General features: G+C 39.6%; 1 long non-coding RNA gene and 1 other non-coding gene across 6 annotated transcripts; both read right to left on the reverse strand.

Annotated features, from left to right (window-relative positions):
- Positions 1-4,975: 4,975 nt before the first annotated feature.
- Positions 4,976-17,883, reverse strand: LOC134557591 (uncharacterized). 5 transcript variants are annotated; one of them, XR_010082079.1, is made up of 4 exons: positions 17,572-17,883; positions 13,356-16,906; positions 12,375-12,410; positions 4,976-9,550 (listed from the first exon to the last, which is right to left on the reverse strand). It is a non-coding gene; the product is annotated as an uncharacterized LOC134557591 (long non-coding RNA). The 5 variants fall into 5 exon arrangements; XR_010082075.1 differs by having other exon boundaries at positions 4,976-12,410; XR_010082070.1 differs by having other exon boundaries at positions 12,375-16,906.
- On the reverse strand, positions 12,033-12,120 carry LOC134563409 (small nucleolar RNA SNORD93). The gene has a single exon (XR_010083366.1). It is a non-coding gene; the product is annotated as a small nucleolar RNA SNORD93 (small nucleolar RNA).
- Positions 17,884-17,920: the final 37 nt, after the last annotated feature.

Genomic DNA, 17,920 nt, shown 5'->3' on the forward strand with positions numbered 1-17,920 from the left:
TTGAGGTAAATGGAATTTGTTTGTCCTTGTTGCATGATGGACTGCAAGTTTTCAGATAAGATGGTCTTCTAATGGTGTTTATCAGACTTTTCACCTTTCCTCTGTGTTAACAGAAACTCTAACAGCCCCAAGGTGAGTGAGAACAAACACAGTTTGTGACAGTAGTGCAACCCTGCCTCTGGAGGAAGGGAACCTACCCCACTATTTGAAGATATTCTATAGTTTAGGTGTAAAGGTATTTATTCAATAATTTCAGTTTCTTCTCACTGGGCTGGTCAGGCCAGACAGTGTTGCTTGTTGAACAGCACTATGATTTTTCTAATGGTTCATATTTCACTTGCTAGATCTAATCATGACCTTCCAATCAGAGAGCCACTTGCCACCTATACAGGGCTGGGAGGGACCATGAGATTTTCTTACACAGAAATGCCAGCATGTTAAAATGCTCAGTTCCTAAATGGGACTTTTACAAGGAAAGCATGTCAGAAACACTAGTATGTGTCTTTTCCATTGTTTGTCTATGTGTTGTATTTAAAATATATAGAAGGAAATTATTTCAGTGAGGTTGGATGGGATTTTGAGGAGCCTGGTCTTGTGGAAGGTGTCCCTGCCTATGGCAGAGGGGTTGGGACTAGGAAATCTATAAGGTTTCTTCCAACCCAAACTGTTCTATGATTCTATGGTCCTATTCCATCTCCTGTCCACTCCTGGCAGCTTCCAAAGACTGTGCATGCGGCTGAATTCTGCACCCATGGTCAAAGATATTGCCATGACTGTTTTTGTATTATGGTCATATAAACTTCACAAGACAACTGTGAGAGGTGCCAGTCTTTCAGTCAGCTCCCCTCGGATTTCTCACTTGCAATTTGTTAACCAAAGCAGTATTTACCATCTACCTATCAGCAGATTGATAGAGCACCCTTTCCCTCTGTAGCCAGAGCAACGCACCAAACCTTTGCCTCAGCATGTACCTCATCTTCTTGGAGATTTGGTAGTCTGAGCTTCATTTGCAAGTGATGCCTGGGCTGGCCTCTTTGCATTGTGCTTCTATGCAAGCAGGTTCATGAGGCTTTTTTTTTTAGGGTTTTCCAATGAACTTCTTTATATTTTAATGAAAATGTTTATGTGATGGCTTCAAAACAGCTGTTGCACAGCTGAATGAGAGCTCACTACATTTTGGCAGTGGCTCATGCACCTCTTTTTTTGAGCTCCTGGTTATTGCCTTGCTGCCTGCTATGGAGCTGCAGCAGAACTGAGACCGAGCGCTCGTGGTGTGGCTGAAGTACTGTCAGTACCCAGTGCCTGGCTGCTTTCACTGCGTAATTAAACTTCAGCAGTGTAATTTTGAAGCTCTGTAGTTTAGCAATGCCTGAATTAAGACTCTTTATCCTTGAAGATTATCTAGCAAGTGGATTATTCGTGGTGCTGGGCTGCAGTGACCTGTCTTGCCTGACAAGTCAGAGGTTGATGTTGTCAACTATGAGCAAGGAAGACCTGAGCACCCCCAGTGGAGCAGCTTTTGTTGTCACCACAGGCTAGGCTCGACATCTTCCAATCAGGTCATTTCCTTCCTCCAGCTGGTCTTGGCAGTCATCTGAGAGTATCCCTCAGGTCACTTACCATGGTCCAGCTGTGTGAGGGAGCAAATTGGGTTTAAACCTATTTTTGCACATCACGTTTTTCACCCCTCAAATACATAGTTTATTGTGTGGCAGACACAGTTCTTAGCAAACCAGGCTTTTCTCCTCCCCAGAACTCATTTTTTGATTTGAGTGCCAAATATATATAAATGCAGAAGCTTGGCAAGCCTTCTAGGATCGATTGTAAGAGAAGAAACACAGAGTGAGTTTCTGCTCTTGAGCTCTACAGTTCTAGAGCGCTCCAGAGGACTGTGCTGGATTTAAGACATTTTACTTGGGTAGAAAAGCCAGTTTGTGATGTCAATAATGATAAAACATTTGGACACAAACTTGGTGTCTCAAAGATTTCACACTTATCAGGTTAGCAGTGCCAGGCATTGATCTCTAAGTAGCATCAACTCCTTATAGCACCTGCCCTCTTTCCCTTCAATTGCTGTGAGGGAGCAGCTCTTTTATGCAGCACTGAGCACACCACTAGTCCTTGCTAAATTAGCAGTGTGTAATGTTCTCAGTACATTTACAAAGACCAGCTCAAGGTTACAGCAGAGGCCAACTGGCTGGGGAGCTACCAGCAGACTTTTTACTTTCTGCAGAAACCTGACCTAAAATTGAAAGGATGAATATATAATTGTGTCAGAACAAACATGAAAGGTGTCTAAGATCAAATACAGCCAGCGCCCAGGTAACATCTGATCAGTCCTCTGAGAAAAGGCTTTTGCAGTACTTAACACAAGGACTTTGAGCCTCACTGACATCTGGCTGATGAGGTGAATGGACATACATACTGTAGCTTATTTTAGTGTTACTATGGTGAGGGAGAAGGACAAAGATATTTATTTCTCCATGAGGTTTTTACTGGGAGGTGCAAAGAGCCGTACAGTCTGCTGCCCTAATCTTGTCATTTACAGAAGTTGATACATGAACCCTATCAGAGCTTGTGAAAGAAAACACATCCAAATCTCCCTCTCTGCATGGTACAGCCCAGCCTTGCTGTAACTGAGCCCTTCTAGCAGTCTCCTTCTCTGGCTCTACAGATCCAGAATAGCATGGGGTGTTGGAAGGCATTATTCACGTGTCCTACCAACTTTGAGTAATACTGTGACTCTGGCTAAGTCCATATTGCCCTTGTATCAGGCCAACACGTTTTTTTTCCTCATTTTTGTTGTTCCAGGACTTACAGCACACTTTCTCAGCCTTCCTTCTTCACTTTCTTTCCAACCCTTTGTTTTACGTGTGGCTTTCCATGGAGTAATTTGCTTTTTATTAACTACTCAATTATGATCCAATGATTATTATACTTCTGTAGTGCATGGGTTTCCTCTAAGAAACTTAAATTCCATGTCTTGAAATGCTGTACAAAATCCATCTGCGTTGGGCAAACTTGCCTTCTGGAAAAACTGAAGGAGGAAATTATCATCTATGTACTTGCAGATAAATTGCCACAGAGTTTGTTACTATGCCATATCTTGGAAGAAATGCAAGAATTAGAGCAAGTAATGAGAATCTCTGTCCCTCTGTCTGTTGGGGAATTATGCTGTGGTCCTCAACAAGCATGACTGTTCATTTGTGTTACAGTGGGAAATGGCTGTAGCACAGGAATCAGTGTGAGAAAGCAGCATGAGATCTTATGAAAGAGAAGGTATTTATTTACAAAATCTTTAAGCAAGTTGATTTTATGCACTCAGACTCATTCTGCTGCAGAGTTAATTCTCTGACACTTGTATATTCTTGATCACCAACTCATAGAGTCCCAAGGGCCTGGCCAGGATCCCTTGAGCTTGACACAAAGAAATGGGGATGCTGCTGCCACTACAAGCCTGTGACTAGGCACAACAAAGTGGTTTCTGGACAGATCTGTTATTTCCCTTAGGAGGCATCAGCTGGTATCTTCTACCTCAGAACCCTCTTTACTTTGTTCTCCACAAATGATAGGCCAGGATTCTGCCCATTGCCTGTTTTTCCCTGTTTTCAACACATGTGTATTTTCCAGACAGGATAACAGGAAAGGCAGGGCGTATCTGATGCTGCAGCCTTGGTACCATCCTCCTGGGATCAGGATCCTGGGTCTTTTGCTGACAGGTCATCTGTGTCATGGCTGTTTTCAAAGTGCAGGTCTTTGGCCTTGATATAAACAGTGCAATTCCTTAACTTTTCTGCCGGGAATGGTTTTCTGCGTTAGCAAGTCCTTTTAACCCTATGTTCTGCTGCTTCTGCTGGTGCTTTCACACATTTTCATTTACTCTTAATTCCCATCATCTTTTGCTTCACTGTTACAGATTTCTATAACTGCTCTAGACACTCCTGATGCCCTTTTATTAGAATTTATAATCTCTCTAAAATATCTAATTTAATGCCCCCCTGCCAGGTTTGACAGCACACAGATGAATGCTCTGTTGAAGTGTAAATGAAGCTTGTAATTGTAATATATCATACTTGGTGAAAGAAACTCTAAAATTTGGGGACACACACACTGTATCCCCTATATCAGCTGAAGCACAGACTTCTTGAAATGCTGAAATATGTGTGAAATAATTAAAATACGGAGGTGGCCAATATAAACTCATTTAAAAATAACAAAATCATGCCTGCCAAAATAGTAATGGAAAATCCATAGTCTGTATTTCCCATGACGTGCTGGAAGATTTGAACACACTGCTCCCACTGATGTCATGAAATTACTGCTCTAAATTTACTGTTGGTAGGAGAAGACCAAACCATTCCTGGTTTAGTATCTTTTTGATAGTTCCAAACAATAGAAGTTACAGATTATTGCTGACAGGATGCAAAATGCTGACTCTGCCTTAAACCTTGAAGCTGAGGTTTGCTAGTGCTGACCAGTGCTGGGTATGACATTGAGTTAGCAGTCAGTGTTAGGTGTGCAGGTACGTGACAGCATTAGACACTTTGAAATGTAGCACAGCACAGTGAATTTACTCATTAGTCTTTTGCAGGTAGAAGCCAGTGCTAATCAACTGAAAACTCACCAGTAGGAGCTGGCATGCTCCTGGCTTTTAGCATTTTTTTAGCTACTCACTATTATTTGAAAGTAGAATCTCAAACCTCATTCTTTTAGTAACCTTATACCTCTTTCTGTAATTCCACTAATTTGTGACACCGAGGCTAAAACATGTTTCTGATGTCAGTGGCTTGTGACACAGATGCAGTTAAATGGCATGGCCTGAAAACTCCAGCTGCATTAAGGGGAGAACAAAATTGCAAATGCATGATACAGTACCTTAGAGAGAACAGAACTCTACTGATACAGCAGTTTACCCTGTGAGTTCTAATGCACGGGAATGTTTTCTAGGGACAAGTATTTGGACACCCAAGAGGACTGGAAGTTGCAAGGTTGGATTTATTAGAGTTGGAAATAAACCAAATTTTTCACAAGCTAGAACTTGCAATTTTTTTTCCTGCTGCTGAGTTTTAATAAAAATGGAAGTTAAATGCCACAGAAGAAAGCAGTAAGAGATGCCACACACTGTGCTATGTACAACCTTAAAGCAGAATCCTTGTTCATGATCTAGCATGCAAACATTAAGCCATGGTCTGTGAGTTTTTGTAACCACACACTTTCTGTCTTTTTCAGAGCTTGGATTAGACTCTGGTACAGCACTCACCACCACAACTGTACAGAAGTGCATGAAAACAACTTTTTAAACATTTGTTGTGGAAATTTGAGTTAGAAAAATCAGGACTACCTGTTCCTGCCTCTACTATAGAACTCCTATGTATCAACCTAACAACTCCAATCAAAGTGTTTCTAATTTTCTAATGACAAATATTTGCAGGTAGTTCCAGGTAGCTGAAACACTGAGGACTTCCAAGGAGCAACTGAAGTTTGCTATATGTGTCTATACATATATCCTCAGAAATTGTGCTGACACTGATATCCAAGCTGGTTCATTTTCAATTAATTCTGATAAACCTGCAGTTTTGTGTACATTTATATACATTTAATGCATAAGTGTCTATATACATAGACACTTATGCATAGAATCATAGAATTGCCTGGGTAGGAAGAGACCTTAAAGACCATCTTGTTCTAACTCCCCTGCTATGGGCAGAGGCACGTTTCACTAGACCAGGTTACTCAGAGCCCCATCCAACCTGGCCTTAAACACTTCCAGGGATGGGGCATCCACAGCTTCTCTGGACAACCTGTTCCAGTGCCTCACCACCCTCACAGCAAAGATTTTTTTCCTAATGTCTAAGGTAAGCCTACTGTCAGTTTGAATCCATTCCCTCTTGCCCTGTCACCATATGCTCTTATAGGAAGTCCCTCTCCATCTTTCTTGTAGGCTCCCTTCAGGTGCTGAAAGGCCATAATTAGGTCACCCTGAAGCCTTCTCTTCTCTAGGCTGAACAGTCCCAATTCTCTCCATCTTTCCTATGCGTTCTAACCCACTATCTTGGTGGCCTCCTCTGGGCTTACTCCCACAGATTCATGTCCTTCCTGCACTGAGAGACCCAGAGCTGGATGCTGTACATGAATGTGTGTAAGGTGCAGGTTTTTCAGAAGGAAGACTAGCTAGTTTGGTTACCAGTAGCATTCCTGTGGTAAGCACAATCTTCCTTTGCCAGTCATAAACCAATTTCTCCATGACAGGGACACTGGAACTTGCCTGATGAGAAATGTTTGTGCCTTTGTGTTTTCTTCAGCCTTCAGAAGGGCTGGTTACTCCACAACTCTTGAAGGTTTTCCCTGTCAACTGAGAATGCCATACTGAGAAGGAAGAATACAACCTTTGAAAGAAAATTTGATTAAATGTGTTTACTTAGGACTCCCATGTTACAGTAAGATGCCCATGAAATTACCACAGAGAAATAGTTTTATTCAATGCATTTAAAGTGAAACAAAGAGTCGTTTAGAAAAGGCATTGTAACCATGGGTTCATCACACAGCACCCATGGCAAGTACTGAATTTACTATAAAAGTATCCACCAACCAGAGAAGCAGAAAGAAAAATATATTACTACCCCCACCCCTCGCACCCCCCGGTGTGAACAAGGTTAAGAAACATTTGTGCAAATGGATATATTTCTAGCTTGGAGCCAACTGGGGAGAGAAAGCAATTGCTATAGATAGAATCCCAGAAGGTGTAACAGAAGTTTCAGCAGGCTGTTGGAGGCTGAACTATGTCAAGAATGAGGTTAGCAATTAGTAATCCCACAGACTTTTGTTTAAGTGGCATGTGCTCACAGGTAGCAGGCTCCACAGAAGTCTAAACATGGAAGCAGTTGCTGGTGTTCTTTCTACTACTTGGGACAGTAAGTATAAACATTTTTGATTTACTAAGAGAAGAACACTTTAACACATTTTTAAGGGTCCTGGCCACTTGACAGCAGCAGGCTTTAAATTCCATAGATGTATTTTCCCTATCATTAAAACTCTCACCTCTGAAGGACAATTACCAGAGGAACTGATCTTGATCAAACACGTATTTTATACATGGCATAATCAATTTTTTAAATTCAAAACCAAGTTTACTTTTCCAATAAGACAGAATTTTTTTGGCACAGGCACACAACAACATCATGTTCACTATTCAGACAGCACATACATACATCCCTTATTTTCCATGTAAAGAAGCACAGGGACAGGCTTTTGGCCAATGTGCCTACAGCAACAGCTACTGCTCTAATAGAGTTATTTTGTGTTATCTGTAATTCCCTCTCTAACTCAGTTGGACCTGCTCACACAACAAACACAACTTGTATGTAACAATGATGTGTTTCTGAGGCAGTAATATCTTAACTCCTCTTAAATCACTAATGTTTTGAATATTTCACATGTTTTACAAATAAAAGGGAAGGTTGGGTGCAAACAAAATACACACCATCTAGGATTAGTGAAAGAAAAGATCATCATGGAGGTAGAGGTGAAACTCACAGCAGGCAAAACCAGCCATACTCCTAAACCTCAGACCTATTTGCCCCTAATAATGGTTAACAGTTTTCAGCAATGTGTAATTAGGGATGAATAAAATAACTTTGATACTGGAAACCACATTTCTCAAAGCAGCAGTTTTCATTAATTGAATTGTTATCTTCTTGCTGCTTCTTGAGCTAAGGCATCCAGTGGTTTACTGTAAAATGAGGCTGTATACAAATGCCTTCAATTAGTGGTTATTTCGAGGAGAGTTTATGTTCTGCAGAAGAGCAAATGAACCTCTTCCCTTTTGAGATAATTGCATATTCAGGCCTCTGTGAATTATGGAAAGTGATGACAGTTTGGAGGTGACAACTCTTTATGAGGTGTACAATTACACGAGGTACTAGGAGAAGTGACCAAGATCTTTTTATAATACATTCTTACAAATCTTCACACAGTACTTAAAAATGTGTGATGCCATACCACATTACCCATAACAAGAGTCAGATACAGGATATCATAAGAGGTTTTTGGAAATACTATAACCTAACCTAATGAATGAAAAATATGCCTAAAAATGTGAAATACTTGTTTTAATAATAAAATACTACTTTAAAGTGACTCTTTAGGCATTTGATCTGACTGCCACCCATCTTCTTGGGAGGAATATTCTTCTGAAGATTTACAACTTGACTGTCAGGTTGCCAGCTATTTCATCAGTGTAAGCTCCTCAATCTCCACTATCTAGTCTGTTAGCAATCATTTCCATAATGTTCGTAAGAGTTAAATAGTTTATGTGTGCAAAGCACTGGATTAGATATCGGAAATCTGGATTTTGTTCTTGTTTCTGTATGTCACCCAGATGGGTAATCTGCAAGGTTACCACTCTATTCCTCAGTTTCCTCATCTGTAAAATGGGGGTAATTATATTCACTAGCTTTTTAAAAACATTTCAAGATATACATGGTTAAAGATCAAGCAGTGTGGATTATCCCTGATGAGTAACACACAGCTGCTGATACACTGACTTATTCACTTTCATATTAGCATCTTTATTTAAACATTCGCAAAACACTCATTTTGTCAAACAGCAACTGCAAAGAAGCTTTTATCGAGCACAAGGGTAATTAGAATAGCAGAGAAGTGATGAGACTTTGAGCTCAAGGCACTATCTGGTATTTTGACTTCAAGTAACTGCAGTAGCAAAAAGTTTCCAATTCAAGTCTGCCCTCCGCTGGCTTAAGCACAACACTGCTAGTAAGTTTTAGATCAATAGTGTCTTTCTGTAATGAAGGAACTAAATTAATAGAGGCTGATAAATTTATTAGTTGACACATTTATTCAGCATTTATAAAAATTTTGTAATGGTAGTTAAATGATTTGCAATATTTTTTTAAGTCCCATCTAGGCTCCCTATCAGATTCATGTTTTTCAGGATTTCAAAAGCCCATCAGCATATCATCCATTTTAAATGTTGCTGGAACTAAAATACAACATGGGAAGTAACATTCTGCACGTGGCTTTAAAGAAATTGAATAGAAAAACTACAGAAAAATATTCTGCTCGACACAATTAAGGACTCTAATACTAGTGCTGTATGTATTAGTCAAGTACTAATGCCCTAAAAGAGACCAGGATCAGTCTAGTCTAGTACTCTGTCACTAGAAGCCTGTCCCCTTAAAATATGAGAGGAAAAAAGAAGACCATTTATTACCGTGTTTATTTTAGAAAGAATTTTCCATCACAAATACCGCACACAAATAACTCATCTCTAAACTCGGGCCGACTCATTTTTCTTTCTATCTTTAAAGTAGGAAGGTAATTGGGGTGTGGGGAACTATCTCATTTATACTTACACAGATTCAACTAGAGTGATTTCAGCCCCAAGGTGACATTGGTGTCTGAAATACAAAATCTGTATCATTATGTGCTGGATGATGTGATCAAGCTGAAAAGCCTCTGGTTCATATATCTTGTCATCTTCATGCTTCGTTACACGTAACAGCATTTAATCTCTTGTGACTGCTACCTAAATCTAAAATAAAGGAGTACAATATTGTTTCTTCAGATGTGTACTTAATATACACTTGAAAAAAAAAGGGAAAAAATAAAAGTATTACAGGAATGGCTTTTTTTGGACTGTGTAAATGCTTGGAAATAAGGGTCAGATTCACAGTTTGTGCCAAATGTGCCTAACACACTTTATAAAGCAGAAGATAGGGGAATTTCACAAGTTCCTTGAATCTGCTAAAATTCTTGCTTAAATGGTTCTGATTCAAAAATGAAACCTTTAGGGGGTCTATTAACATTTTACAAGAAGCAGCAAAAGACACACAACTAACCTGCCATTATGGGTTTGGGGCGGGTTTGTTTGTTTGTTGATTTTTTCTTCTTCTTTTTTTTTTTTTTTTTTTCTCTAGGCAGGAAGCTATGGAAAAGCTACTGAAATCTCATTAATCACTGCAGTACTTGCTGCTACAAATCATCCTCTAAAACTGGACTCCAGCATCTAAAATGACTAAAATGCAGTTGTTCTGCATTTTTTGGAGAATAAATTTTGAGATTTTTAATAATCCTAACTGAAAGGCAGCAGTGATTGAAACACTGATAGGTATTTCCCTAAAGGTAATTTGTTTTCTGTGCAATAGTGGAATGAGTCTTAAATGAACTTACAGGCATGTGGATCAGGCTGACAGTATACATCGAGAAGACACACTAGTGTGTCTACTTGACAATGTTTTGAAATTAGTAAAATCTAAAAATGTTTGTCTGGGCTAAATATGGCATATGTCTCTACTAAAATAGACAAAGTATGGACAGAAATTGTGTATGAAAGGCAAAAGGGAAGCACTTTTAGAGACTAAATTTTATTTTAGTAAAATTGTAAAAACTTCACTAACTATGAATTGTGCTTCATTTAATCTTGATAGCACCAGATGAGACTTGGAAAGAAAGGCAAGAGGTTTCCTTGATCACCTTCAGTATCTAGGAAAGACCTTAATTACTTTGCATTATGATACTAAATTACTGATTCTAATCTTCCCTGTGCTGAAGATCTCAAAGAATTTTCAGTGAAATCTGAACTACTGAAATGCAAAAACTAAAGACAAACATAAACGTTGATACTTTTGTCCATATTGGTTGAATTCCCAAATTCTGAAATGCAGCTCTTGCTGGAGTGTCACCTTCAGCAGGAAGCTCAGGCAGCACAACCTGGGGCTTGGCCAGAGGAGATGTGAAATTCTCCTCACCTTATTGGTCATGGCTAGATCTTGCTGAACTAGGAATATGACAACAGGTTTGTCCTCAGGTTTCTGAAGTCAATTTACCCAAAGTGAGCAATGAAGATAAATTAATACTTATGTTCAGTTTAATTAAATAATTAGTTCAACATTTAGATTTTCTACAAACGAATCAGTTTGTACATATACCTGACACATTTCCTTTGCTGACTGGGCAATCTTATTCAAGATCTGAAAATACACATACTTTTACCTTTCCTTTTATGCTCTGGACTCTGTAATTTGCATTACAAGTTGTTAAAAACTATTATAATGACAAGACTAAAACCTAGACTGTGATTTGCTTTAAATTCTATTGAAACTAAAGCTATACTGAATTAAACTTTAAGTTACACTTTAAAAAAATCTTAGTTTCAACAACCACTCTTTTTGTTTTGGAAATTACAACCAAAAAAGGATACTTAAAAATATATACAGTAACTGAAATTACATGTAATTTGTTTTACTGGGACTTCAGACAAAACCCAGAACAAACTGGCAAAAAACCCACACAGACTTGTTCAGATCTACCTGGCATATTTCAACTCAGAGGTTCTTTTTTTAGCTTTACTGTATGTTTTATCTTAGCTTATAACCAGAGTTAATTAGTGGCTTGTTGTATACCTTTATCTTGCAAAATCTGAGCGTGCATCCAAAAGCTCTACTGTAAGTCAGTGAAGCAAGTGCTGTGCATCAGTTACATTTTCAAATATTTCATTGCCAGAAAAAGTTGTTTCAGCAGCATCTTTTTTGTAATTGGATGCTATGAAAGACTATTACAACACTCATTGAAGAGAGAAAGCAGAATGTGACTTATAGTTAGAATTATTATTTTTCAAATGCTGCAATTCTATGTCCTATACTGAAGAGAAATATGTCATTTATCTCTGCAAAGATTTACATTATCAGTTTCATGGTTGTTTCACCACAATACAATTTACTAAGGTTGGAACTGGTATAAAGGCAACCATATAAGCTTGTTTAAATCATAGTAAAAATCTGCCTAAAACAAGCATCTTTTAACTCCTTTAAAATCTTTATAGATATGTGCTGTTAAAACAACTTATTCTTCAGCAACAAAAATCTATTTGAGATCTGTTGACAAAGAAAAGGTTTACATTAATAAAATACCTTTAGAGGAAAATCCTCCTAGAGTTACCTAAAACTTTGCTGCTCAGCTGCTAAAAAAAGAGCTTAATTTAAAAACAATGAATGAGTAAATATGGGTATTAGTTTTGGCCTCAGAAAATCCTTTTATCCATCAGATTTTTGCGTATCACTGAAAGTCTGTAAGGAATCAGATTATTGTTTTCATCCTCGGCCAAGTACTGCAATCATAAAAAAATGCATTCAAGAACTGTTGTATTTTTAGAAAAACCATCTATGGTAAAAGGTAGCAGTATCTCTAAGTGTAACATTAAATTTTCATTATTAAGTAAAGATAGCCAGAATGGGAAAGTCACACTTTAAACAGCACCACAGTTGTGAAGCAGGTAATATTCAATTTTTAAGCACACCAACAGTTTTTCTCAGAGGTCTCTAAAAGCATTTAATGAGGTTCTTTCAATACTGTCTCACCTTAGACTGCTGTTTCTCCTTCCCTGGCCTTGGAAACTGTAATGAAAAATATTGAGATTTTAACTCCATGTCACCACTCAGTTTTGGTTAATTTTTAAGTAAATAAATTGCACAGTTACTGTATTAAATACACAAAATCACTACACTTTGCTGTTTGTTCCTGCCACTCTAATAATTCTACTAATTTTCAATAATTTTCAGCCAGCAGCCAAGCCCCACCCGCTCACTATGCTGCACATACACTGGGATCAGGAAGAGAATCAGAAAGGTGAAAGCCAGAAAACTCATGGGTTGAGATAAAGAAAATTTAATGGAGAAAGCAAAAGCTGTGCACACAAGCAAAGCAAAACAAGGAATTAATTCATTGCTGCCCAAGGGCAGGAAGGTGTTCAGCCATCCCCAGGAGAGCAGGGCTCCATCACATCTAACAGTTACTCGGGAAGACAAACATCATTACCCCAAATGTCCCCCTCTTCCTCCTTCTTCCTCCCACTTTATACACAGAGCATGATGCCCTCTGGTCTGGAACATCCTTTTGGTCAGTTGGGGTCACCTGTCCTGGCTGTGTTTCCACCCAGCCTCTCCTGCACCCCCAGTCCCCTCACCAGCATTACAGTATGAAAAGCAGAAAAAAAAAAAAGCACTTGGGTCTGTGCAAGCTCTGCTCAGCAATACCAGACACATCTCTGTATTATCAACCCCATGTTCAGCACGAGTACAAAATACAGCCCCATACCAGCCACTGTGAAGAAAATTAACTCTACTTCAGCTGAAACCAGCACAGCATCTGCCAATACCACTTTTCTTGGAAACATCCCATATCAGACTGATATCAGTGACTGATGTACGACCAACAAGTATCATACAGAAATTCATACAAAGAAGATTCTAATTTGGACAGAAATTCTTTATGTGCATTACAGCGCTGCATTCCAAGCATGTTTTGAAACTATGCTAAATGCAAGAACTCAATATACTCACCCCAAAGTAATCTAGGTCTCAATAACATTCAGGAGACATTTTAGAATTCTCATTATTTCGCACATGGCCTAATTGGACAGCCTAAGTCTTTGCTATTTTGACTGTAGTACTTTCCATTTCTCTTTGTCTTTTCTTGTCTTTGTGAAATGAAAAGGAACATTTCCCAGATCAGTGGTACTGCAGAGAAGCAGGCATTTATTAGATCCAATGAATAGGAATACTAAAATGGAATAGAAGGAACATCATTATTAAGACACAATAAAAATAAGAACTTTAGTCGTAACAATGAAGTGAAATGGAATGTCTAGTCATAATAGACTACTGTTTTTACTGACATCATAAAGATTCAGCCTGCAGTGGAAATCTGTTGAAGAGCTCTTTCTTATGTTCTTGTGCTACTTACACTGATTTATGGTATAATCCCCAAGTATGAAACATCCACCATAGCGTCTTTGAAATGCAAGTTCCTTCTAAATAGGGTCAAACTCAAACTTTGCTCCCAAGCAGATAAATTTAATGCAGCTTCTTGTTAGGAAATTGGGGAAATCTTGAAAGTGAGACTGCTAAGTGCATAATGGAGGCCTGCAGGGATTTCCTACGAAGTATACAGTGATTTTTCACAGCCTTCAATGTGTCACTGCACTTTGTCTCCTTCATCAGCCTCTGAGTTACATGTTCTGCTGCATGGCTTTGCTTTGTGGTTTGCTAAAACAAAGTTTTAGAGGTCTAGAATTCTTTAACCCAAAAGGTACCCTTTGCACTCAAAAAGACAAGTTAAAGCCATCTGACCAAGTGGCATTAATTCCCTGAACCTGACAATTCAGCAATTCAGTCATGTCTCTAAGAATCTCAATTCCCTCATTTACCCACAAAAATGGAAATATTTGGCCATTTTACCATAAGCATTAGTGATATTTATTTGCTGTGAAAACACTGGTGGAATTACTGCTAATCAAGTTAATAAAACAGTAGGGATTCATGTTCTTGTCCCAGTTGAAACCTCTGCAATTTTGTTTCTGATTTTATTGTTACTGCTGATCACATGAAACTACAAGGCAGAAGAAATTCAGAGAGATTTATTTTTTTTGCAACAAAAGACTTTCAACATCTATGGTATGACTAATTTTCTTTCATCACTCCACCAATTCCAGCTCTTTGTCTTCTTAGGTAATGGATACACATTTCCAAGGGGTTTTGTCTTCATTATCAGCCACAAGAAAAAAGCAAATAAAATCAAAATCTTTCATGGAAGGGTTACAATAAATTACAAACATGAATGATCATAGCAGACTCATGAAATACTGCTTCTGTGTTCTCGAGGCAGAGTCACCTCCATCTTACACTACCCATTTCTTTGGGAATTAGGTTTTGCCCTTTCAAAACAGCTGGATGTTTCATGCCCCATGACATTTGCTTTTAGAGGCTAAATTATGTGATTAGTGCTGTCCCATGAATTTGCAGGAAGGATGAATGCTGCTCTCCTTCCCCTTTGTCTGAGTCAGCAGATCACAAAGGACTGCTGAGCACTTAGACCCTCTAGGGTGACACAGGAGACAAATAAAGGCATGGAAAACTTCTGGAGTCAGCACAACCATTTACTGAGTTTTTTTTTGTTGTCAAGGTTTTGTGAGTTTGGTGGTTGATTGGTTGGCTAGTTGAGGTCTTTTAGTGCAAATATGACATGTTGGACAGTTTGAGACTATGGATATGTGTTATGATGAAATAAGTGCTCTTCGCCAGTCAAAATTCTTAGTTCACAGACATCCTTTCACAGCTTCAGTATGTAAGCCTGTGTAAATCTTGATCAGTACCTATACAGAATCAACACTGGTTTATTTACACACCAAACACACACCCTTGTGCTCTTATAGCACTGATTTTGTTTGTGAGAAAACTACAAACAAAACAAGGAAATACTAACTTTCTTGCTATTAATTTCCTGGCTTCTGAAGTTAAATCAATGAAATAAACTACATGCTTTTAATCAAACATTTAAATTGGCAGACATGAGAAATGAAGGCTAACAAGTTTCTGTGCCCTGAAAATTATTCTTTGACTGAATGTGTGAAGAGAAGAAGTGAAGATCTGGTACATGTGGCACACTTTGGTGAGCATTCTTTCTCAAGAACACCCACAATAACATTATATGCACTGTGTCACACGTGACACTGTTAAACCACTTCTCAAAGGAGACAGAGCAACAGTTCAACCCTTCATATCCGGTGATTTGTACACTGGATGTTGTGAATCCCACTTACACTAAAATTACAGGAAGGAAAAATACCTTTTGAATTTAATTCCACTACAGTAGGCCATATTTTATTGTAATATTTTGTAAGAGATTATTAACAAGCTGTGCGCTGTATGAACAGTTGGGTTTGTATGTTTAGAAAGAACAAGCTGTAACAGTGACTACAGTGTGAAAACAGATCTTACTTGGCCTCGTCTACAAAGGAAAACCAATTTAATACAAACTGCTGAAAAATAGATTCCTGCAAGTTAAAAAAACAGGTTCAATGGTTTGAGTTCTCTCTTGAGTATGACAAACCATTACCAACTAATGAATGTGCCTCTTGCATTCCACTGGTTCAGAAGAAGAGTTCTTTTGAAATTTTGAATGTTTGTACAATTCTACTTATGTGTACTAATTTGAAAAGTTTGATAACAGTGATATACCAAAAAACCTGAAATCCACCACAAACCTATAGATAGAAAGACTTGTTCTCTCAATTTTCAGTTAGAATTCCCAGAATTTCCCCCCCAAAGGCATATTCTTTTGGGAAAGGTATAGGCTTATAGTCCTATGAACTTCATATTGATGTTAGTGATGAATACAAACAGCACTAGTGCCTAAGCTCTCTATAGGGATAAGCTATCCAGTTTCTAAAGGACACACTCACAAACTCTATGCCTCCACTTCACTTGTCAGATATCATTGAATGTGTGTCAGTTATATGACTAGAAGTACTGGTGTATCCTATGTTTAATGTGTATGGAAGCACAGGGCACTGGGACTGGTGTACACCAGGAAAGGCTATGCATTCTGTAACATGACTGCACGTTTGTGCCATGACCTCACCAAAATATTCTTTCATCCCCCACACGTTGATTATTCACAGACTGCGGCAAAAGCAAGCCATGGTCTGCCAGAACCCCTCATGTTGCCTGCAGTTTGCTACCTGCCTGTACCTGGAGAACAAGTAGTGAGCTAAAAGCTCCTATTTTTATCATTTTGAAATGGCAGAACAGGCATCCATACACTGTAAGAGTAAATGGTATATCTGAATAAGTAATGTTTATTATATCCCTGGATTCTTTCTTGTCTCTAGAAAGCACTGATTTGCTGTTATTCTTAATGGACAAAATGGCAACAGAAATTCAAATAACTGCTGTAGGCAAACCAATATATATAGCATGCAGAACTTTGCAACAGGTAGCAGACATGATACAGCCTGATGGTGTTAACTGCTGCAGCTGCATTAGCAATAGCAGGAACCTGAAGACCTGCATCTGGCTTGGATCTGGCATTACTGCAAAAGGCAGGAGGTTACCTGAGAAAAAATGAAAACATGGTAAAGACAACTGGTTGAGTCAACAGCATAGACACTGCAGCAAGATGTCACGTAAGTTGTGTCAAACAAACAGTAGCTTGGTGGTTAGGGCATTGCAAGGACAGAGACCTCTCATTTATTAGATGAAAAAGAAAATGCCTCAGTGCTTATCTGGGCTCTGAGATGTTTAAGGACAACAAGCTCCAAGTGCTGTACTGGCAGTTCTTAGGTATCCGGTCTCTCCCCATATTTCTAGTCAAGTTTTCACTCTCTGAACTCCTTGTTTCCATGGACTGGATACATCACACAGCCTGGTATCAAAGACAACGGAATATTCTCAGCTGGAAGGGACCCACAGGGATCATGGAAGTCCAACTCCTGGCCCTGCAGGACATGTCAAGAGTCACACTAAGTACCAGAGAGCATTGTCCAAACACATCTTGAACTATGTCAGGCTTGGTGCTGTGACCAAGCAGGCTCTCTATAGGGATAAGCTCTCTAGGAGCCTGTGCCAGTGCCCGACCATCCCCTGGGTGAAGAATCTTTTTCTAATATCAAACCTAAACCTTCCTTGACACAACCTCATGGAGAGCTTTATGGAGAGGCATTTCCAGTTTCCTCTAGCGACACTTTTTCTTATCACTCCAGCTCTACCTTTCACTTACCAAAGGCACTTCCTACCCCTCCAGAGGCGCCGTGTGCGCAACACCTCGAGAGCTCCGGGGAAGAACAAGCACCAGAGGGCGGCAGGAGCCCAGGAGGACAGGAGGACGCACAGTGCTTGCCCCCTCACAGCCGCGCGGCCCCGCCGGGCCGGTCGATGCCGCTGCCGATCGCTCAGCCTGCGGCGCTGAAGGCGGGCGGGACGGGCCCGCCGGGCTGGCCGCGGGCACAGCGCACCCGGCGGGCCCCGCCGCCGCCATCTCCGCCCGCCCGCGGGCACGGCCAGCCCCGCTCCCCGCCCCGCGGCGCAGCGCAGCGATGGGTCCCGCCCAGCGCACGGCATTGTTACGA

Source organism: Prinia subflava, chromosome 1 (genome assembly GCF_021018805.1).
Source record: "Prinia subflava isolate CZ2003 ecotype Zambia chromosome 1, Cam_Psub_1.2, whole genome shotgun sequence".
NCBI classification, from domain to species: domain Eukaryota; kingdom Metazoa; phylum Chordata; class Aves; order Passeriformes; family Cisticolidae; genus Prinia; species Prinia subflava.